General features: G+C 38.3%; 1 pseudogene; it reads left to right on the top strand.

Moving 5' to 3' along the window:
• Nucleotides 1–325: 325 nt before the first annotated feature.
• Nucleotides 326–700, top strand: LOC110316788 (annotated as a pseudogene).
• The last annotated feature ends 24,643 nt before the right edge of the window (nt 701–25,343 follow it).

Raw genomic sequence — 25,343 nt, 5'->3', positions numbered from 1 at the left:
ATATTTGTGCAAACAAAATGACATGATCTGCATCTCTTGAAATTATAAATGTTTTTGAATTTGTATGAATAAATAAAATTTCTGATTGCAAGTCAGTTGAAAGTTACAGAGCATCCGAGTCTTGGTGTCTGACTCATCCCTACATTCATCTGCTGTTTACATCCTTGCTGTAACTCTCACTCATGAGGCTGGCCCCTGGCACTTCCTCTTTCCTTACATACATTTCTTAACTGAAATATTTTTGAGTGGATGCCCTACTTTGCCCTGCCCTGAGCTGGAAGTATCCTAGGGTACCTCCTGCACATCTCTCTGGATGCATCTTCTTATGGCCACCTTCAAGGAGATGGGAGTGTCTGGCTTCAAAGGGTTCAACACGGCAGTAAAGGAGCACCAAAACAAAACCATTTTCTCCTACTTCAATGATTTTAAGGATGGCAAAGGGAAAAGCTGGTTTCCAGAGTGCTTGGAAGCAGAGCTAGTCATTTGAGAGGTGCTAAGTTATGTAACTGATGACTGTGTGTTCATCTACTGCCAAACAAGTGTCAGATATTTTGGAAAGAAATAAATCATGATTGCAGAAAAAAATGAAATTAACTGCAGTGCCTACATTACTTAAATATGGAACACTTCAAAAACTTGTGGAGTCTGAGTGCCTTAGACCAATTTAGTGGAGATAATCTTCTCTGAAGCTTATCTTTGATGACCTCTCCCACCTGAAAGTAGTGTCACGTACCTTTGGTTCTAGCACTCAGGAGGCAGAGGCAGGGGATCCATAAGTTAGAGACCAGTTTTGTCTGCAGAGAGTTCCAAGACAGCCAGGACTGCACAGAAACCCTGTCTAGTGCTCCCCTCCCCCTAAAAAGATTTGATGATTGCAATTGCATCTTGATTTCCTGGATCACTTAAAAGCAGTCATATACTTTTGTCGAATCCACGAGTAATTGATGATGTGAAAAATAAGTGTGTCTAAACTACAAAGTATTACTTTTCAGTTTTTTTCTTTAAGTTGTTCATCAATTTTGAGTATTCTTTCAAGATTTAGCTCTTTATTTATGGTTTCTTATAATTAAAAAAATTCTATTGCTTGAATTTAAAGAAAATGTGGAGGAGGATTTATTCAACTTGCTAACTCTTCTTCAGTGGCAGAGTCATGGGAGAAAGTACCAGAGGTCAGAAAATAAAGAAGATAGAAGATAGAAATGTTGAGAAAATATGGGATTGAATGGTCCTACAAAAGCTATATTTTATTCCAAGTAACCTTATTAAGAATTACAACTTATTGATCTTCCTTCTGAGCCCAGCGGAGGCTGCTAAGGGCTCCAGAGTGCTCTCCATGCCGCAGAACCTTGGGATCATCTCAGGATCACGGGTGAGTGGAACACAACATCAGCTCCAAAGAATCACGGAGGGATTTGTGCCCGCAGAAACAGGGATGGAAGAACCCCACCTGACCAGAGGTTGGGATCCATTCAGGTTGGGGCCAGCCTTGCCATCTTCTGCAGGAACCCAGCCTAGTACATCCAGGGCACCAGAGGACACTCCATGCCACAAGACTCCTAGTACGCCCAGGACCTCCTGATCACCTGAGAGCACCTGGGCTACAGAAGAAACAGAGTTTCTTGGTCAGGGTCCTGTTGGGCCTTTATCCTTAGTCAGGAGGCAGAGCTGAGACTCAGACCCCTGGGCACCTTCCTTGCCAGAGGAGAGTTGGTCTACAGGGGGGATCTAACCCCAGGACTCAGGAGGTAGATCAGAGTTCCAGACTACTGGACACCTGCCCTGCAAGAGGAGATCTTGCCTGCAGAGTGCTCTGATCACTGGAACTCACGTGAGAGTTGGACTCCCAGGAGTGTGGACAGAGGATAACAGAATTACAGGAGGATCAAGCTCCAGCCAGAGACAGCTTGAACATTAATACCAGAGATGCCCAGATGGCAAAAGGTAAATGTCAAAATCTTACTAACAGAAACCAAGAACATTGGGAATCATCAGAAATCAGTACACCCACCACAGTGAGTCCTGGATACCACAACACACCTGAAAAGCAAGATGTGGATTTAAAATCATATCTCATGATGGTAGTAGAAGATTTTAAGAAGGGCATTAATTAAAAAATGGGGTACAGAGCTAAACAAAGAATTCTCAACTGAGGAATACTGAATGGCTGAGAAACACCTGAAAAACTGTTTAACATCCTTAGTCATCAGGGAAATGCAAATCAAAACAACCCTGAGATTCCATCTCACACCAGTTAGAATGGCTAAGTTTAAAAATTCAGGTGACAGCAGATGTTGGAGAGGTTCTGGAGAAAGAGGAATTGCTGGTGCGATTGCAAGCTTGTACAACCACTCTGGAAATCAGTCTGGCAGTTCCTCAGAAAATTGGACATAGTACTACCGGAGGACCCAGCAATACCTCTTCTGGGCATATACCCAGAAGATCTTCCAACTGGTAATAAGGACACATGCTCCACTATGTTCATAGCAGCCTTATTTATAATAGCCAGAAGCTGGAAAGAACTGAGATTTCCCTAAAAAGAGGAATGGATACAAAAAATGTGGTACATTTACACAATGGAGTACTACTCAGCTATTAAAAACAATGAATTTATGAAATTCTTGGGCAAATGAATGTACCTGGAGGATATCATCCTTAGTGAGGTAACCCAATCACAAAAGAAGTCACTAGATATGCACTCACTGATAAGCGGATATTAGCCCAGAAACTTAGAATACCCAAGATACATTTTGCAAAACACAAGAAAACCAAGAAGGATGACCNTNNTGTGGATACTTCATTCCTCCTTAGAATAAGGAACAAAATACCCATGAAAGGATATAGGTACAGAGACAAAATTTAGAGCTACGATGAAAGGATGGACTATGCAGAGACTACCCCATCCAGGAATCCATCCCATCATCAGCCACCAAACCCAGATACTGCACATGCCAGCAAGATTCTGCTGAAGGGACCCTGATATAGTGGCCTCTTGTGAGGCTATGCTAGTACCTGGCAAACACAGAAGTGGATGCTCACAGCCAGCTATTGGATGGAACACAGGGTCCCCAATGGAGGAGCTAGAGAAAGTACCCAAGTTGTTGTAGGAGGCTGCAACCCTGTAGGTGGAACAACAATATGAACTAACCAGTACCCCCTGAGCTTGAGTCTCTAGCTGCATATATAGCTGAAGATGGCCTAATTGGCCATCATTTGGAAGAGAGGCCCCTTGGTCTTGTAACCTTTATATGACCCAACTGCTCCCAGTAGCAGATGCAGGTCTTGGGATGGGGAGAGGAGTTCTTGAGGCAACTAGTTGTCTGCCCCAGCAGCAAGGACCAGGGTACTAGATTTTTTCAAAGACTTTTTCAGCAACTAATGAGACAATCATGTATATGTGTTCTTTTTATTTTTCAGTTTGTGTGTATGGTGGAATACATTGATGAATTTTCATATAGTAAATCACCCACTCATTTTATTGAGTACTCCTTTGGCATCAATGTTCATGAGGGAAATTGGAAATTCTCTGTCTTTGTTGAGTCTTTGTGTGGTTTAGGTATGAGTGTGAATGTGGTCTCAAAGAGTGAGTTTGGCAATGTTTCTTCTGTTTCTATTTTCTGGAATAGTTTAAAGGAGTTTTGGTTTTTAGCTTTCTTGTGAAAGTTTATAGAATTCTGTGCTAAAACTATCTGGACAAGGACTTTTCCCCCTTTGGTTGAGAGACTTATTTTTTTGCTTCTATGGTTTCACTCTCCCTATGTTCCTCCCCTCAACCTTCTCTCCCTTTCCCAATTCAAACCTCATTTTCCTGTTCCTATTCCTATCTACCCAAAGTCCAAGCATTACATCTATTTTATTAGAGACTTTTGAGAAATGATAAGTAAACAGTACAGGCAAAAGTCCTAAAATATTTAAACATAATCATAATAAGTCTTCTTAATAATGGAAGATACAATGTTCCAACTGGCCTTCCCTTGTCACCAAAGGAGTCTTTCAGTACTAGGATTAGGTTACATTCAATTTATTTCTTTGCTAGTGGTTTTCAATGAAAATCCTCACATAATTCTGGTTGTTAATAAGACAATGAGTTCCTTTCTGCAATTGGAAAACTGGGCTTCATTGCTGAGGGGAACACTGTCCCAACTCATGAACAGGGAGAAACCAATCTAGTACTCCTACATTATAGGATTTTTGGTGCAGGAATGTACTTTCCAAGCTACCAAAAACAAACAGCAATTAAGCCACATAACTTTTTACCTACAATCTGTCTTGCCTGCAAAATATGCTATGGCAAGTGTAGCACAGAACTCATGGGAGTATCCAACCAATGTCTGCTTTGACTTAGGCCTACTCCACAAGATGGAATCCATACATGACATTGTTTGGGTGACTATGACACAGAAACTAGATATCCCAGAGACATTGGGTAAAACCGAACAGGACTGGTCCAAAAATGTGCGTGTGGGACATAAATAAAAAGGCTTCTAATGCTATTCTTCAATGGTCAGTATCTTATTCCCAGCCAGAAATTACATTTAGAGCAAATCCTTTGAACACATGCCCCTAAATGGAATTTCTCCATCAAAATCTTTCTCTCTGAGCTCAAGGAGCCTAGTGGAAGAAGAGGCAGAAATAGTGTAAGAACGAGAGGGCAGGGAAGACAGCAGGAGAGCAAGGCCTTCTAAATGAACCGAGCCAAGCTCTTTGAGTTAAAAAAGACTGAAGGAACAAACGGGGGCCTATACAAGTGTTCCACTCTGTATATGTAATATACCTCTCAGTTTAGAATTTTTATGGAACTCTTGAATATATGACTGAATGAGTCTCAGATTCTTGTTCCTGCTCTTGGGATCTTTTTCCATTTGTTGCTTTGTCCAGTCTTGGCAATGTGATTTTTTTTTTAAACTTATTATATATATACTTTGTCATGTTTGGCTATTATATCTTAGAAACCTGATCCTTTCTAATGGGAAATAGAAAAGGAGTGTATCTGAATGGGAGAGGAAGCAGGGGAAATTGAGTACTGGCATGAGTAGAGTGAAGAGAAAGCTGAATTCAGATTATATTGTATGAGGAAAGAATCCATACATAATAAAAGGAGAACAATACAAAAAATAAAATTGAAATGTGCATTTTTCTTTGATATCTTTTATGTGCTATTTACTGAAGCCACTTGAGACAGAATATGCTAGTGTGGGATGCCTAGGTTGTAATGAACTTTGCACCTGAACTTACTTTCCTTCAAAACTGTCCCTTCTACAAAGTGTTATTTATTATAAACTCTTAATTACTTTGCTTCTCATGATTAAACAGATCATTCACTGAGCACCCATAGGTTTGAAGGGAATGACATTTTAAGCCACTAAAAGAAACCTCATTTGCCTCCTTGGGCTTTTGTAAGGAGTCATACAAAGCCTCTCATTTGGAACAAGAATCCATGTGGCAAATCTCCTGAGGTCAGGTGTTGAGGAAATGCTAGAAGTTAGATAAGTTATATATAGCAAATTGGGGATTTCCCAATACATAAAATCTTGTATGCCATATCCTATTCATTTGTAGGACTGAAAAGATGAAAACCTTGGCATTGTCAGAGTAAAAAAATGAAAATATCAAACCCATTCTGGCACACTTTAATACTGATAACTTAAGGCAAAATCTTAAATTGATATATTTATGGGAAACTTAATTGCCTTTTAAGTTACACTACTTTTTTTGAGACAGGGTTTCTCTGTATAGCCCTGGCTGTCCTGGAACTCACTTTGTCCTGGAACTCACCAGGTTGGCCTCGAACTCAGAAATCCACCTTCCTCTGCCTCCCAAGTGCTGGGAATAAAGGTGTGTGCCACCACGCCCAGCTAACTATTTTTATTTTAAACATTAGCCTATAGTAGAGGCTTTCCTTATAAAATTTCCCACTTACTTGGCATTAACTGATCCTTCTTCCTGCTCCTGTCCTCAACTCCCCCCCAACTCTGTGTAAAATTCCAACTAGATCAGTCCCCTTTCCATGTTCATGCAATATGTTTTATGCTACCCTTTTCCTTTAATTTAAACTCTACTTTTTCCTTTAATAATGTATTTTCCAGTTTCATAAACTATACCAAGATTTACACCAATGTGTTTGTTTTGTGTATATGTGTGTGCATATATATATATATATATATATATATATATATATATATATATATACATGGATGTTAATAACTAGAATGTATAAAAGAAATGTTTTTGAGTCTCAGGACTGCCAGGGCTACACAGAGAAACCCTGTCTCAAAAACAAAGTTTGTCTGTCTGCATCACCTTATATAATAACATAATTTTGAGAGCCATCTATTTCATGAAATTTTCATAGTACCAGTTTTTATGTATGAAATATTTCTCTGAGTATATGTGCCACACTTCCGTTAACCTTTTATGCAACAATGGGTATTTAGGTTGATCACATATCCTTGCTATTGTGAATAAAGAAACACATAATCATGAGGAAGAGTCTCTGTGACAGTCCTTTGGTTGTTTATCCACCAATTTTAGAGATAAACTTTGGTAGTTCTGTTTTTAAGTTTGAGAATCCACCATACTGCTTTCCATAGTAGCATCACCAGTTTAAATCCCCAATAGCAATGAATTCAGCTCATCTTTTCTCACATCCATGCTAGGTTTTGTCATTTGTTTTATTGATGATTGCCACACTTACTTAGGTAAGACAGTGTAGACTCTTCAGATAAGGTTATACTCTTAGGAGACCTAACAATAAAGAAGGTTGCATGATGAGACTCTGGAGTTCATGATCCAGTGCTTCTATCCTGGTGATATGCCCACACACCTGCTCTGCTGCAGTTGCCTTCCCAGGCAAAATGAATTCTGCCTCTGGCTTGTGTTTTCTGCAGCACAGACTTCTCTCTTCAATTCTCTAGGAACTTGTAATTTGTGTCCTTAGTTGTACTTTATTGGCAAAACTCAGTTCCAAACAACTTCAGCATTTCCTTTATTGAGTCAATTTCATGCCACTTCTTTGCATTTTTGAACATTTTTTTTTCATTCTGAAGTTTCTTCCTGTTTATTTGTTTTGGATTTTATTAATGCTCCATCCCCTCTTGTTTTGATACGGTAATATTGGACTGACATTTGATTTCTAAGTTTTAAAATTGGAGCTCAGAACATCAATGTTAAACTAGAGGGGCTTTTCTCTTTCTGTACTTGACACATTGTTCCATGTCCTTGGTTTCCCAGTGCAGGGAACATACTCCTTACTCTGTTGATTTTCCAAAGTTTTGGTCCTCTTAGGTAGCATGTTTTATAAACAATTTAAATCCGGGCTATAGGTTATTCTCCTCAAAATACTGTTTGTTTGTTCTTCTTATCTTTGTACAATCAGTATCCTAAGAAAGTCATAATATTTCAGGGAAGTTTGTTTTGCTTTTATGAAGCCTCATAAAAGTGTGGGCTCTCCTATAGTATCCACACCCAAAGGATATATGTAGAGATGTTCTATAATAGTTTTATGCCCTGGTATCAGAAAGGTTGGAATATAGTTTCTTTTTCTTGTCTTTAGAAGCTGATGGCACCACAACATGTGCCCCATTATTTTTGAACATTCTGGCTATTTATTGTAGTGTACTCCAAGGGAGAGTTTTAAGACAAAGATTAATTTGAATATTTCCTTTTGAAAATGCAGAGAAAACTACTTTAAAAATGTGATGCTGTCCCACACAGAACAATGAGATGAGTTAAATGTAGAGTAGGAGAGTGAAAACAGCACAACCCTGCAGGAAAGATTTGGTAATCCATGTTGAAAACAGTATTTCTTTTTTAAAAATTCTTATTATTTTATTTATTTATAATCTAGACATTACCCCTCTCCATCCTGGTCTCTCATCCCATTCCTTCCTACCTGCCTCCAGTCTCTGAGAAGATGTTCTCCTACTCCTAGGCTTCCCTTTTCCTGAGGCTTCAAGTGTCTTGAGATTAAGCGTATCTTCTCCCACTGATGCCAGATCAGGCAGTCCTCTGCCTATATATGTGTTAAGGGGCTTCAAACAAGCTTGTGTGTGCTGCCTGGTTGGTGGTTAAATGTTTGGGTGCTCCCTAAGGCAGTGATAGAGCCTCTCAGAGGAAAGTCATGCTAGTCTCTTGTCTTCAAGCACAAGATGACATCAGTGATAGTGTCAGGGTTTGGTGTCTGTGCATGGGAAGGATCCTAAGTTGGTCTGGTCACTGGATGATCTTTCCTTTAGTCTTTGCTCCATTTTGTCCCTACATTTCCTTTTCTCTTTTAATTTAAAAGTTTATTTTTGAAAATTTCAGGTATTACACGTTTCTATCCAATAAAATGATTGTGTGTGTGTGTGTGTGTGTGTGTGTGTGTGTGTGTGTGTGTGTGTGTGTTTAGCTCATTGGCTGGTTTGTGTGATTAATTAACTAAGCACTTTATTAATGCCAGGGCCAAAGAGTATTATTGTTTCATAATATTTAGGGCATCAATTCATTTTCATATAGCTGAAGATCTCCAAATCAGATACAAACCACTCAAGTACCAAGAAAGATTTTTTTATTGGATATTTTCTTTATTTACGTTTCAAATGTTTTCCCCTTTCCAGGTCTCCCTTTCAGAAACCTCCTACTTCATCCTCCCTCCTCCTGCCTCTATGAGGGTGCACCCTCTTCCCACACTGGCATTCCCCTACACTGGGGCATTGAACACCCACAGGACCAAGGGCCTCTGTTCCCACTGATGCCTAACAAGGCCATCGTCTGCCACATATGCAGCCATGGTCCCTCCATGTTCTTTGGTTGGTGGTCCAGTCCCAGGGAGCTCTGGGTGATCTAGCGGGTTGACACTGTTGCTCACTCTGTGGGGCTGCAAACCCCCTCAGCTCCTTCAGTCCCTCCAACTCCTCCATCAAGGACCCTGAGTTCAGTCCACCAATTGGCTGCTATCTTCCTCCTCTGTATGTGCCAGGCTCTGACAGAGCCTCTCAGGAGACAGCCCTATTAGCCTTCTATCTGCAAACACTTCCCAGCATCCACAATAGCATCTGGGTTTGGTGGCTGTATATAGCATGAATCAGAGACCGAAGGAAAGACATCTAGAGACTGCTCCACCAAGAAAGATTTTAAGGCATGATATGTGGTTCCAATTTCTGCTTCCTCTCTCAGTGTTTATAGGACAGGATGAATTGGATCAGTAGGATCTAGGTCAGTCTTTGAGTGTAAGGGTTGGGGATGGGAGAGAAAGCTTTCTCTAAGGAGTTCAGTGTTACAGCTCTTTTAGATGGTATTCAGTGTAATACCTTTATTATTACTTTATTACTGTGGTCTTCCATAAATCAGCTTGTATGCTTTATTTGGAGTAAACATGAGCTATATAAACCTTTGAGAGTGAGAAGTGTTCTTTTTGGGGTGGGGTGTGAAGATACATTGGCTGGGGCTTAATGTACTGGGAATGCCTCATTTACATAGAGAAGCCTTTCAGGTGCTTTTTGGACAGGTTCTAATCAGTAGATAGTTGAACCTGTAATTTCTCATCAAGGACTAAGTCACATTCCTCAGGTAGAGGGAGTGGGGGTTGGACTTTTTAGATAAAGTGAGTCGGAGAAGAAGAAGCCCCAGTGGGAGAAGGAATCCTCCATTTTGAGCCTAACTCAAGGTAGCAGTCTGGACATGATAGTTAGCCTTAATAAGAGGATCTTCCGACAAACAGGATGAATCAGATTGTCTACTCTGCTGTGTTTAGATGAGTATGACAAAGACTAACAAGAAAACATAGTTTATAACCCAACGTTTCTGACTTTGCTCTTTATGCTTTCTGGTATAGAACTTGTTATATATTGATTTTCATTTTTGTCCTTGCGAGATAAAAGTAATGATACCTATATCTCTTGCATGAATTTGTGAGCTTTTGCACTTTCAGAGTGGAATGAATCATTTTAGACTTAATATAAAATGCTTATTAGACAAACAGAAATTGTCTCAGCTTGAAATCTCTTTGATGACTATTTAGATGTTGTTTTTCTTCCATCAAAAGATATTGATCTTTCAATCAGTGGTCAGATATAAGTAATGTCTTGTTCTACATGGATTAATCAATCTATTGTGATCAAAACTGAATAGATAGAACATCAGACCATCTGCCCAATACAAGATCTAAAAGCATTTCTAGCATCACTTTTATTTGGATAAATATCAGGCACTTTTCTTTCTCTACTATGGCGTTTCTTCTTCTTCTTCTTCTTCTTTTCTTCTTCTTCTTCTTCTTCTTCTTCTTCTTCTTCTTCTTCTTCTTATTATTATTATTATTATTATTATTATTATTATTATTATTATTAATTATTTTATTTTTACTATTCACTTTACATCTCACTCACTGTTGTCATCCTGGTCACCCCTCTAGCAATCTTTTCCCCATTTCTCCTACCCTTCTCCTCTGAGCAGGTGAGAGCCCCTCTGGGTATCCCACACACACTGGCACATCAAGTCTCTGCAAGGATAGGGACATCATCTTCCACCAAGGACAGAAAAGGCAGCGCATGTACAGGCAACACCCTAGCTCCAGTTTTTCGGGAACCACATGAATACCAAGCATGCATGAGGAGATGACTAGGTCTGATTCCTGTATGTTCTTTGGTTGGTGGTTCAGTCTCTGAGAGACCCAAGGGTCCAGATTAGTTGACTCTGTTTGTCTCCCAGTAGAGTTCCAATTCCCTTTAGGATCCACAATAGTTCCACCTATTCTTCTATAACTTGTAAGTAAAAAATTGTCTAGGACTTTTATCTTGAGTTTATTAATCCACTTATGAAACTTTTGACCCAAAAATTTATCCTATATAAAGTACAGGAACAAAGATGGAGCAGAGGGTGAAGGAATGGGTAACCAGTGATCAGTACATTTTGAAACCAACCTCATGGGTAGGCACCAATTCCTCACACCATGATGCTATGCTGTTCTTGTAGAGTGGAGCCTAGCATAGCAGCCCTCTGAGAGGCTCTACTCAACAGTTGACTAAGACAGATGCATATATCCACAGACAAACATTGGACAGAGGATGCGGACCCCTGTGGAAGAGTTAGGGAATAGATTAAAGTCCCTCTAGGTGATAGAAACCTTACAGGATAGGAAGTCCAGCAGTATCAACTAACCTGAACATCTGGAAGATCCCAGAGTCTGACCACCAACCAAAGTTTATACATGGGGTAGTCTGAGGACCCTGACACTTGTGTAGCAGAGAACTGCCAGGTCTGGCTTCAGTAGGAAAGGATTACCTAATCCTGAAAAGACTTGATACACTAGGATCAGGGGGATACTAGGACATCACTGACCTCTCAGAGGTTAAAGTAGGGAGTGGGAGGAAGAAATCTTCGAGTGGAAACTAGGAGGGGGGCAATATTTAGGATATAAATAAGTAGAATAAATAATTAGAAAAGTATCTCCCTTCTTATTTTGTAATGAGTTTTAAATTCAATTTTTAAAATACATTTACTTTCATTCTATTTGTGTGAGTGTGTTTGTATACCTCTTGGCCACAAAGACCAGAATATGGTGTCAGATCCTCTGGAACAGGAGTGATGGATGATTGTGAGCCATGCAGGTTGCTCTGGAAGAACAAGTGCTCTTAACTTCTGAACGATGTCTCCACCCTTTAAAGATTCTTTTTGTACCTTTTTCTAAGTGATAAAAGATAATATTGCAGGAATTGTTAAAGAAATTGAGCAGGAGGTAAAGAGTTTGGTACAACTGAAGAAGAAAGTAGACCAAAGAATGAATGTGGAGACAATGTTTATCTGTGCTTATTGGGGGTAAGTAGACAATGTTTATCTGTGCTTATTGGGGGTAAGTAAGCCCTAACATTGAGGAAGAGTGCACAGTCATCTCACTCCTATATTTTTTATACTTGATCTGTTACTCTTGACTATCAGTCATTACTGCATGACTTTTCTATGGCTTTTCTATTTATTATTATTATTATTATTATTATTATTATTATTATTATTATTATTATTATTATTGTTAGTTATTATAAGAGAGTGAATGTAGTTTTCCTGTCCAACAGTATTTCCTGTTCACAGCCCCTCAATCACATTTATCTTTGTTCTATTACCATTTATTTTTTATTTTCACTCTTTTCACTCCTAATTTTCATCTTGTTTCTTTGCAAAAACTTATAGCTCCCATTTACCCAATCTCCTTCATGGTCCTATTACTTCATCCTTAAAGTAGGCTCTGTAGCACATACATTTCTAACACAATTTACTTGAGCTTCAAATTGGTGTACACATAAAAACCTAAAACTACAGTATTTATCATCTTATTAAATCAATGAAATTTCTTTATTATTTTATTTCATGCTCTTTTTATTTATCATTTTGTTAATTTATATTTCAAATGATATCTCCTCTGTTACCCCTCCTCAACCCCCCTCCCCATTCCATTCCCTCTCTTCCCCTCTCCCCTTTGCCTCTATGAGGATGCTCCTCAAACCACTCACTCACTCTCACCTTACCACTATAGCATCCACCTATGCTGGGGCATCACATCTTTACAAGACCAAGGGCCTCCCTTTCCATTGATGTCAGATAAGGCCATCCTCTGCTTCTATGTATCTGGAGCCGTGGATCCCTCCATGTTTATACTTTGGTTGGTGGTTTAGTCTCTGAGAGTTCTGAGTGGTCCAGTTAGTTGATATTATTATTCTTATGAGGCTGAAATGCCCTTCAGCTCATTTAGTCCTTCTTCTAGGTCTTCCATTGGTTTTCTCAGGCTCAGTCCTATGGTTGGCTGTATCTACATCTGTATTGGTCAGGTGCTGGTAGAACCTCTCAGTGAACAGCTATAGTAGGTTCAACAATAGTGTCAGGGTTTGGTGTCTGCAGATGGGATGGATCCTTAGGTGGAGATGTCTCTGGATCACCTTTCCTTCAGCCTATGTTCCAGTTTTTGTTCTTTCATTTCCCTTGTACAAGAGCATTTCTAGGTTAAAAATTATGAGATGGGTGGGTATCCCTCCCATCAACTGGGGGCTGTGCCTATCTACTGGAGGTGGTCTCTACAGGTTCTTTTTTTTATTAGATATTTTCTTTATTTACATTTCAAATGCTATCACAAACGTTCCCTATATCCTCCTCTGCCCCTGCTCCCCTACTCACCCACTCCGAATTCGTGGCCCTGGGATTCCCCTGTACTGGGTCATATGTAGTTTGCAAGACCAAGGGGCCTCTCTTCCCAATGATGGCCAAATAGGCCATCTTCTGCTAAATATGCTTCTAGAGACATGAGCTCTGGGGGTACTGGTTAGTTCATATTGTTGTTCCCCCTATAGGGTTGCAGACCCCTTCAGCTCCTTGGGTACTTTCTATAGCTCCTCCATTGGGGACCCAGTGTTCCATCCAATAGCTGACTGTAAGCATCTGCTTCTGTGTTTGCCAGGCACTGGCATAGCCTCAAAAGAGACTACAATATGAGGATCCCTTCAGCAAAATCTTTCTGGCATATACAATAGTGTCTGCATATGGGATGGATCCCTAGGTGGGGTGGTCTCTGGATGGCCTTTCCTTTAGTCTCTACTCATTTTTTGTCCCTGTTTTTCCTTTAGATAGAAACAATTCTGGGTTAAAATTTTTTGAGATGGGTGCGTGGCCCCATCCCTCCTTCTTATCTACTGGAGATGGCCTCTACAGGTTCTATCTCCCCTTTGTTGGATATTTTGGCTAGAGTCATCCCCATTGGTTCTTGGGAATATCCTGCTTCTCTTGTGTCTGGGACTTTCTTGTGGCTCCCCCCACCCCAGTTCTCTATCCCCCACTGCTATGTGCTTCTATTCCATTTCCTGACCTTCTGTACCTCTCTCCTGTTCCTTCCAGTACTTGATTCTACCTCCCTTTTCACCACCCCCTCCTCTCTTTTTCCCAGGCCCCTCCCTCCCTCTACCTCTTGTGGATTATTTTGTTCCCTCTTCTGTGTAGGATTGAAGCATCCACACTTTGGTTTTCCTTCTTCTTAAACTCCATATGGTTTTTGGGTAATCTGAGCTTTGGAGCTAATATCCACTTATCAGTATTCACTTATTACCATATACTTATCTCTATTATTTGTAATTGTGTTACTGTCATAGTTTGTATATTCTAGGACCAAGAAAATTGTAGCATTTGGAGGTGTGGCCTTGTTAGAATAGGTGTGACCTGGTTGGAGTTGGTGTGTCACTGTGTGTGTGGGCTTAATACTCTCACCCTAGGTGCCTGGAATTCAGTTTTCCACTACCTGCCTTTGGATAAAGATGTAGAACTCTTAGTTCTGTCTGCGCCATGCTTGCCTGGATGCTGCCATGCTCCCACCTTGATGATAGTGGACTGAACCTCTGAACCTGTAAGCCAGCCCCAATTAAATGTTGTTTTTTTTATAAGACTTGCCTTGGTCATGGTGTCTGTTCACAGAAATAAAACCCTGACTAGTACAGTTACTATAAATTCATTTACCACGTTCTTACAAGAAATTTTCATATTTAGTGAAAGTAGATTGTGACTCAGTAGAGAATGCAGAAACACAAAATAATATTAAAGTCATAGATTCACGTATTCTTGTACAGAAAGCAGAGAGAGAGAGAGAGAGAGAGAGAGAGAGAGAGAGAGAGGAAGAGAGAGAGAGAGATCCAGAGACCAAGTGTCACCAAAATGCTTATAAAGTTCTACACTTTATTCTGTAAAAATGCTCTGCATGCGACTTCTCCCAAAATAGTCCATGTTTCTAATCAACACATATCCAACAAGATGAGGCAAATGGAGGTCAGAATATAAGACCACAGTCGTGATCACCTATTGAATATGGAAACCTGTGCTGTCAAAGCTACTGTCTTTTGGTTTGTTCTGAGTCATCATTCCATGTGGAGATTTATAACTTCACTGTTTACCTTGGTACACGTACCTTTGTTTTCCTTCCTTCTGCACTTACCTAATAAATACTCAAAAATATTCTTCTTTCCCAAAGTAGAACATGAAAAAGATATTACACATCCAGTGTCTGATAAATTCATCACATGGATGTACCTGTGATGCAATAAAGTGTTAATCTGCTCTAAACTCCTGGGTAGTCATGCACATCACCTTGATACCAGCTCAATTGTTTTGAATTGATGAATGAAAGATAGACATGCAGTCTTATTCTTTTTTTTCTTGTGAGGAAAATAAATCTTTTAAGATTATTTTACTAGATATTTTCTTCATTTACATTTCAAATGCTATCCCGAATGACCCCTATACCCTCACTCCACCCGGCTCCCCTGCCCACTCACTCCCACGTCTTGGCCCTGGTGTTTCCCTGTATGGGGTACATAAAGTTTGCAAGACCAAGGGGCCTCTCTTCCCAATCCTTTCCAAAGGCTAGCACACTCTCTCCTTTGATATTCTTGAGTTATTACTTTCTAAAATCTATGCTTGTCTCTGCTACCCCAGACTCAATCAGGAGAGTGGTCCTGATGTCAACTTTTCCTTCATTCTTACATTGTTGTCCTCTACAGCTCCCATGCTTGCATACCCTGCTTTTTCTGACATAGAGATTCTAAAACCTCTTTCTTGCCATTGACCCTTGCCTGGGAAACCTAAAGTCATGCCTCTGCCTCTCTGCCCAGCCATTGGCTGTTGGAAATTTTATTTACCCATTAGATCCAACTTGAGGCAGGGACTCTCGGCTTCTGTACCTATAGATTCCTGTGTGATTTGGGAAGGCAAATTAACACAAATAGGATTAGAACAAATCTACAACATACCTGTCTTTACAGTAACATCTGGTTCACCTTAATATTTTTTATTCAGTTTACATTTTTGTAGGCTGAAAGTAAAGAACACCAAAATTTCTCTTTGAGAAAAGTTAGATTCCAAGCTTAAAATCTCGTGATATTATTCATATGTGTTTCTAAGTCCTCTGTTTCTGCTACACAAATTATTTTTCTTGGCAGGTAAATTTCCCCATTCAAATCTCCATGATTTTATTACCATCTGGAAGATTCTCCTTTTGCAAATGATTCTATATACTCCTAGTAGACTCAATGTTTCCTTGTCCATAGTAATTAAAAGAGTTTACTATCCTTATAGGAATTGGAATCTGACATATTTCCCCTCTACTTCTGTAAAAGAACAGGAATAAAAGTTTAGGGGTACACTATTATGTTCCTGAATTTTTGTTGCTGTTGTTTAAACAAACCTACTCTAATTTGTGATTAACAAATATGAAGATATTTGCCTCTATTGTTCATTTTAGATAAATTCCCATGAATAATTTACTAGTTTTCTTTCTTGTTTTTTGACTCAAGAGGTTCCACTCTGTCATCAGGGGCATCTTGAACATGCAGTCCTTTGCTTCCACATACAAAGTATAGAATTTGTGATAAATTATGTCCTATCCATTTTATCCCCCAAATATAGGCCAAGATCACTTCTTTTTTCTTTTTTTTTTTTACCAATTTTTTATTAGGTATTTTCTTCATTTACATTTCAAATGCTATCCTGAAAGTCTCCTATACCCCTACCCCTGCTGCCCTACCCATTCACTCCCACTTCTTGGACCTGGCATTCCCCTGTACTAGGGAATACAAAGTTTGCAAGACCAAGGGGTCTCTCTTCCCAATGATGGTTGAGTATGCCATCTTCTGCTATATACGCAGCTAGAGACACGCGCTCTGGGGGTACTGGTTAGTTCATATTGTTGTTCCACCTATAGGGTTGCAGACCTCTTTAGCTCCTTGGTTACTTTCTCTAGCTCCTCCATTGGGGGCCATATGTTCCATCCTATAGATGACTATGAGTATCTACTTCTGTATTTGCCAGGCACTGGCATAGCCTCACAATAGACAACTATATCAGGGTCCTTTCAGCAAAATCTTGCTGGCATATGCAATAGTGTGTGCATCTGGTGGCTGATTATGGTATGGATCCCTGGTCAGGGCAGTCTCTGGATGGGCCATTCTTTTGTCTCAGCTCTAAACTTTGTCTCTGTAACTTCTTCCATGGGTGTTTTCTTCCCAATTCTAAGAAGGGGCGAAGTGTCCACACTTTTGTCTTTGTTCTTGAGTTTCATGTGTTTTGCAAATTATATCTTGGGTATTCTATGTTTCTGGGCTAACATCTACTTATCAGTGAGTGCATATCATGTGAGTTCTTTTGTGATTGGGTTATCTCACTAAGGATGATATCCTCCAGATCCTTCCATTTGCCTANNAATTTCATAAATTCATTGTTTTTAAAAGCTGAGTAGTACTCCATTGTGTAAATGTATCACATTTGCTGTATCCATTCCTCTGTTGAGGGACATTCTGGGTTCTTTCCACTTGTGGTTATTATAAATAAGGCTGCTATGAACATAGTAGAGCACATGTTCTTATTATCAGTTGGAACATCTTCTGGATATATGCCCAGGAGAAGTATTGCTGGATCCTCCGGTAGTATTATGTCCAATTTTCTGAGGAACCTCCAGACTGATTTCCAGAGTGGTTGTAGAAGCTTGCAACCCCACCAATAATGGTTGAGTGTTCCTCTTTCTCCACATCCTTGCCAGCATCTGCTGTCACCTGGGTTTTTGATTATAGCTATTCTGACTGGTGTGAGGTGGAATCTCAGGATTGTTTTTATTTGCATTTCCCTGATGATTAAGGATGTTGAACATTTTTTTTTTAGGTGCTTCTCAGTCATTCAGTATTCCTCAATTGAGAACTCTTTTTTTTAGCTCTGTACCCCAGTTTTTAATTGGGTTATTTGATTTTCTTGGGTCCACCATCATGAGTTCTTTATATATATTGGATATTATTGCCCTATCTGACTTAGGATTGGTAAAGATCCTTTTCTAATCTGTTGGTGGCCTTTTTGTCTTATTGACAGTGTCTTTGCCTTATGGAAGCTTTGCAATTTTATGAGGTCCCATTTGTCAATTCTTGATCTTACAGCACAAGCCATTGCTGTTCTATTCAGGAATTTTCCCCCTGTGCCCATATCTTTGAGGCTTTTCCTCACTTTCTCCCTATATGTTTCAGTCTCTGGTTTTATGTGGAGTTCCTTAATCCACTTAGACTTGACCTTACTACAAGGAGATAAGAATGCATCAATTAACCTTCTTCTTCATGATATTTGCCAGTTATGTCAGCATCATTTGTTGAAAATGCTGTCTTTTTTCCACTGGATAATTTTAGTTCCCTTTTCAAAGATCAAATAACCATAGGTGTGTGGGTTTATTTCTGGGTCTTCAATTCTATTCCATTGGTCTACCTGTCTGTCGTTATACCAGTACCATGCAGTTTTTATCACAATTGCTCTATAGTAAAATTTTATGTCAGGCATGGTGATTCCACCAGAGATTCTTTTATCATTGATAAGATTATTTGCTATCCTAGGATTTTTTTGTTATTCCAGATGAATTTGCAGATTACCCGTTCTAATTCATTGAAGAATTGAGTTGGAATTTTGATGGGGTTACCTTTTTCATATTTGTTATTTTGGTGAAAATGATGATACTATTATCTGGGTAGAAAAGTCAACGTGAATACAATGTTTTAATTGTCATATAACTATTTGGTATTTAGCCAAAAGATTGAAAAGCTTCAGAGTTTAGAAAGGTGAAACTCAGACCCACAAATATTTAGAATCCAATATGTATTCCCATCAAGTACAAATGTACTTTAAGAAGGTGTTTTAGAAATGGGAAAGCCTTGCCTATTGTCGTGACCACAGGCAGTCTCTGAAAGTAAGCACACAATCATCAGATGCATAACAGATAGGGCTGATAGACTATTTGAAGAGAAGCCAAGCTGTAAGTGTTGCCACTCATGTTCCTTGAACATCCTATATGCAGGTCTATCCTTTTATTTGCAGAAGGAACACAATGAAACAGGTGGGTATGTGTACCTAGCTACAATCATATATTGCAATGCCTCCCATTCCTTCCTTGTTTGTTCTAACAAATGTCAGTATCCATCTATAATTTCAAAGTGGATTACAGGAAACGAGAAATAAGATTTTCTCTTTTGTCAGTATGAGATTAGAATGTTCTTAGATTAGTAGAATGGATACAGTTCCACCTTCAATAAACAAGATACGTACATTTTTATCCTTTGCTTCTTAATCTGCTCTTACTGTGGAGATATGTAACTGTCATCATTTCTCTTTGTATTCTAGCGATGATAAAGTTCCAACTCCCTGATAACCTTCAGAGAGCCCAATATCAAAAATTTTCTAGAGTTGAGTAATGACTCAGCATATTATTATTCTTTAACTCCTCTGATTTGTGTCCCGATGTACAGCACGCCTTCTATAGCAAATTATGGTCTCTTGCATACAGAGTAAATTTCCTAAAAATTAAGGCATATGTACTCATACATGAATAGGGTTTCTATACATATTTGATATAATTTTAGCCATATAAACAGAGATCAAGAATTTGAACTGCTTTGCTTCTCATATACTAGATCTTCTATGAGACTTGTCTGCAAATTCAATATGTAGAGCCTGAAATCTCAAAACTTCTAGCAAAGATCTTATCACCCAACTTCTCTGCTTCTTTGACTTTAGTTACTCATTAGCCTACTTTGGCAACATATGTGATGCTTATTGTGAAGATATTTTTTCAGAATCCATTTCAAAGGGAATTTGTGATCACCTCCATTTAGCTGCACAGTAATTTCTAAGCTGAACAAACTATTGGAGAGTTAGAATTAACAAAGGATCCACATATTTGCCAACCTACTATTGATATGGGAGAATCTTTGGATCATGATAAATGGCAAGTTCATATCCCAAATTGAATAGATGCAGATAGTTCAGAATTTAGAGTGTCTGTTGTCAAGGAATTATTTTGTAGATAGAGTGCTGAGGTTATAGGATCTCAAGATGAAAAATGGTGTGAGATATCTTCTGCATCATTTTTATTTTATCAGGGTTGCCTTTGAATTGGGAAGTGCTACTATGAAATAACAGATATCATGTAGACCTAAAGGTTATTTTTTAGTTTGCTTTTTGTTTTTTGTTTTTTGTTTTTGTTTTTTTCTTTGGAAAGGAAAAGCCTATTAAATGACCTTTGCTTCTTTTCCCTCTATATTGATTTTTATATAAAAGTTTTTTGAGTCATCTTTCTCTTTCATTCAACTTTTTTAAATTTGTAAATCTTTAGTATTTCAATAATTTGTTGTGTTTCATTAATTCCTTATATAATATAAAGTTTCTATTGCCAGAAGTTCAGTGGAATGTGGAGAAATATGAGCTGTACTAAGAGGCCATTCATCATGAGTCCCAGGATGTCAAAGATACTGTGGACAGAATGTAGCAAAGATAAGAATGTTTATGAACAGGAGGTCTTGAAATAGTTATACCTTATGCCTGTATGGGAGAAAGCTCTAAAAAGAAAGAAAGGAAGGAAGGAAGGAAGAAAGAAAGAAAGAAAGAAAGAAAGAAAGAAAGAAAGAAAGAAAGAAAGAAAGAAGAAAGACAGACAGACAGACAGAAAGAAAGAATGAATGAAAGAAAAGAGGAAGAAAGAAACAAAAAGCCTATATCCCACAAGCTCTCCTTTTTTTTTTCTGTTATGGGCTGTGCACCACCAATCAAGACTGATAATTGCCCTGTGTTTGCCAACATTTATTTTAAAAACATTCTGTTCTACAGGGGAAGTTACTCGCCATATAGTGATCCCTTATAATCTCCAATGAAAAGGTATAATTAAAAGGGTTTAAACCCTCAAACCATAGCTAAAAAGGCAAGATGTAACCTCTTACCCACCTAAAGTATAGTGAACTTAACAGCACTATACTACACACACACACACACACACACACACACACACACACACACACACTAACCCCACATTATTCTTCAATGGCATATGCCACAATTGACTTGCCCCTCTTACTGGTGAGATGGTAGTACCCTCTAGACAAGATGTGGAAGGGATCCTCGTGATAGGAAGTGGTGTTTGTGTATTCCCATAGGATCAATTTTATCCTATCTGGATACCGGGACAAAATATCCAACATCTCCCCACCCACCAAGAAAATGGCCTACCTATCATTGAAAAGGAAAGGAAGGAGGAGACCCAGAAGGAAACATCTGTGACCAAGGAACAGATCACCTGGAAGGATAGCCATGGCCTGGTGGCATCCACATAACACACGTGCTCTTCTCAAGTCTCTCTCTCTCTCTCATTTGCTTTCCTAGCCAGAGAACTAGTGTTTCAGATATCATGTAACTGGCATTCTGCTAATCTAACTGGTACACTTGGAATGCCCTTCACCCTGCTGCACCACTTCCTCCCTTGTCCCTTTCCCTCTCCTCCTCCATGACTCAAGGTATATAATCTAGCTCACTATTTCAATAAATGAGTTGTCCTCTAAAACAATCTTCGGGGTCTTTCATACCTACCTTATTTCCCACCACCCAAGATCATGCTCCCCAGTTCTGCTACAACCTGCGAACACTGGTGAACAATGACTATTGGGAGTGGAACCCACAAGAACAGGAGGATGCAGAGGACTCCACTAGGTAAGAAGATTCATATTACTGTGACTGTTTCCTGAGGAAAGGCTTGCTTTTGGTACCACTATTGTTCTGGGAAATGATTCGTGAAATTTTACTAGCTAACTCAGAAGAATAGCAGCCCAACTGTGTAAGACCACATGTCAGGACACATGAGTGATGGCCAAGCCCCAGCTGCAGCTGTCAATGATATTTTTAATATAACTAAAAACAGTGAATTAATATGGTAGCTGTATTTCTTTATCCTAGCTAGTTCCCAATAACCCCATAGAAAGACCAAGACTTAACTTAAGGTTTCACCTCAATATTTGCACATTAAAATTGTTTGTATTTAACCCCCAAGATAATCTGACTACCTCACATCTATGATTCACTGATACTTGCAATTGGGGGTTCCCTTTTACAGTTTGAACTCTTAAGAACTCATTCTTCCTCTCTGAGGCCAATCTGCTCTCCAGATCCCTTTCTTTGGCTCCAACTCCACCTCTTGCTCTCTTTCCCTTCTCCTGGCTGGTGGAAGTCCTGCACTATTCTCTCCTCTGCCCAGCCATTGGGTGATCAGCATTTACAGACAAGACAGAGAATAAATAGTGTGAGTCACAACTTAAGACAGGATATTCTTGACATAAGCATTACAATGATGTGTCCATATTGAAACAAGATATGAGGGCAGAGAAATCATCATTTGAATAATACTAGGATAACCTTTATAGAATGCATAAAAAGATTATGACTACAGCAGCTCCTTCTAACTCTAAGACAACTGAATTAATTTCTCACTCACACTTGTTCCACCTGTGATATTAGGAGTTACTCTGTCAGCCCATGTCTGCCAAGTATTAGATAAGCAAATAATCTTTGAAGCCCATTTTTTAGTTTTGTTTTTTAAACCTGAGAATAGCTGTTAATACAATGGAATATATCAATTTTTATTTCTGGTTTGTAACATAGGAGTTTTAATGTCTGACCAGAAGGACCTGTGAATAGAATTGATAAATATGAGAACTGATAGGAAATACTATATTAAAATGAGATCTAGCATTCATATTGAAATTACAGTCATCAATGCAACATAGTAAATTGGGAGTATGGATAATTTTTACTACAAAAAGTATCAAGGCACTTCATATCAGTTTTTAGATGTTGTTATCTTGAAATATTGTCTACTCTCATTTTTATGTAGAATACATGGTCATTATCAGGATGATATGGCTGAGGCCACCTGCCCTGTGTCTATCTCTGGAGTTTCTCAGATATCTGGGAGACTTTAAATGCCTGCTTCTTTTTCCCAAGTAGTTATAGAGCTATTTAAATAGTTTACCTGGTCTTAACTTAATTTTAGTAAGTGATATCTTTATATAAAATCATCTATCTCAATAGTTTCCGATTTTGTGGAGTACATGCTTTTGAAGTAAGACCTAACAGTCATGTGAATTTCCTTGTTGCCTGTTGTTTATTTCCCTTTTCATTTCTGACTTTGTTAATTTGGATACTGTCTCTTTGTCTTTTAGTTAATTTGGCTAGGGAATTTTTATTTTGTTGATTTTCTTAAAGGACCAGCTCTTTGTTTTATCATTTTTTTTGTATTGTTTTCTTGTTTCTAATTGATTGACTTCAGCACCGATTTTGATTATTTCCTGCCTTCTCTTCTTTCTTGTGTTTGTTTCTTTTTTCTAGAGCTTTCCGATATATTTGTAAATTGCTGGTATGAGAACTTCCTAATTTCTTTATGGAGGCCTTTAGTGCTATGAAATTTCCTCTTAGTACTGCTTTTGTTGTGTCGCATAAATTTGGATATGTTGTACCTTTATTTTCACTGAATTCTAGACAGTTTCTAATATTTTCTTTATTTCTTCCCTGATGAAGAACTCATTGAGTGGAGAGTTATCCAGTTTCCATGAGATTGTATGCTTTCTGCTATTTCTGTTATTGTTGAAGTCCACCTTTAATCCATTGTTGTCTGATAAAATACAAGACAATTTTTTCAGTTGTCATGTATCTGTTGATGCTTGTTTTGTAACCAACTGTATGGCCAATTGTAGAGAAATACCCATGAGGTACTGTAAAGAAAGTATATATTTTTCTGTTTGTCTGAATTATTCTGTAGATGTCTATTAAACCCATTTGATTCATAATGTCAATCAGTTTCATTATTTTTCTATTTAATGTTTGTCTGGATGACTTGTCTATTTTAAGAGTAGGGTACTGCAGTCAAGTCTCTCACTACTAATGTGTAGGGTTCTATGTGAGATTTATGCTATCATGATATTTCTTTTAGAAATGTGGATGCCCCTGCATTTGGAGCATAGATGTTAAAAAAATTGAGATATTATCTTTGTAGATTTTCCTTTCAATAAGAATGAATTGTCTTTTCCTGTCTCTTGTGATTAATTTAGGTTGTAAGTCTATTTTAGTAAATATTAAAATGGACACTCCAGCTAGATTCATGGGTTCCTTTGCTTGGAAACATGGAAACATATTTACCCCTTTACTCTGAGGCAATATCTCTCCTTATTGCTGAGGTGTGATTTTTTTTTATGCATCAGAATGATAAATCCTTTTTTTTTAATTTCTCAAAGAAAATTTATTTGCATTTACTGAATTTAGGATTATGACTGGATATAAGAACAAGAATGTCCCCTTTAGTCTGCAGCAGACACACTCGCTTCTCTTTTATCTGAGTGAACAGATTATTTGACAAGGAAAAAGTAAGACTAAGCAAACCATTAAGCTATAGGATTTACCTCACTATTCTAGGTTGTTGTCGAGATTACTCTGGAATCATCGTACACTTGAGAGACATTATCCTGTTTTTGCATCAGATCTGTAAGCCCATGTCTGTTTATTGGTGATCTCAGTCCATGTCAATATTAATGACCAGTGATTGTTGATTCTTCTTATTTTAACATTGGTGGTGTTGTGGTGTGTGTACTTCCTTTGTTTTTTCTGGTACAGAATTATTTATTTATTTCTTGTGTTTTTCTTGGATGTAGTTGTCCTCCTTAGGTTGGACTTTTCCTTCTACTATTTTCTATAGAACTGTATTTGTGGTTAGATATTGTTTAAATTTTATTTGTCTAAAACTATCTTTTCTCCACCTATGGTGATTGAGAGTTTTGCTGGGTATAGTAATCTAGTTGGCATCTGTGGTTCTTTTCAAGTTGCAAGATATCTGCCCAGGCCCATCTAGTTTTTAGAGTCTCTGTTGAGGCAGCAGGTGTAATTCTGATAGATCTGCCTTTTATGTTATCCTTGCTGCATGTAATATTGTTTCTTTGTTCTGTAGATTTTGTGTTTTGATTGTTATGTGTTGGAAGGGTTTTCTTTTCTAATTTAGTGTAATAGGTGCTTTGTAAGTTTCCTGTACACATCTCTTTCTTTGGGTTAGGAAGTTTTTTTCTTTGATTTTGTTGCAATTATTTTCCAGTATTAAGAGTTGTGAGTCCTGATTTCTATTCTTATTATTCTTAGGTTAGGTCTTTTCATGGTATCCCAGATTTCATGGGTGTTTTGTGTCAGGAAATTTTTACATTTAACATTATCTTTGACTGATGCATTATTTATGTATCTTCTATTGTACCTTCTACACCTGGGATTCTCTCTTATATCTCCTGTACTCTCTTGATGATGCATCTGTTGATCCTGTTCTCTCCCCTAGCTTTTCCATCAGCAGGATTCCCTCAGTTTGTGGTTTACTTACTGCTTCTATTTCCACTTTCAGGTCTTGCAAAGATTTATTTTGAATTGTATTTTGCTATATATCTTTAAGGGATTATTTGTTTCCTATTTAGAGGAAATAGGAAATATATATATATATATATATATATATATATATATATATATATATATAT

This window comes from Mus pahari, chromosome 2, assembly GCF_900095145.1.
Source record: "Mus pahari chromosome 2, PAHARI_EIJ_v1.1, whole genome shotgun sequence".
Taxonomy (NCBI): domain Eukaryota; kingdom Metazoa; phylum Chordata; class Mammalia; order Rodentia; family Muridae; genus Mus; species Mus pahari.
Note: the sequence above shows the minus strand (reverse complement) of the source record. Positions and strands in the feature narration are given on the sequence as shown.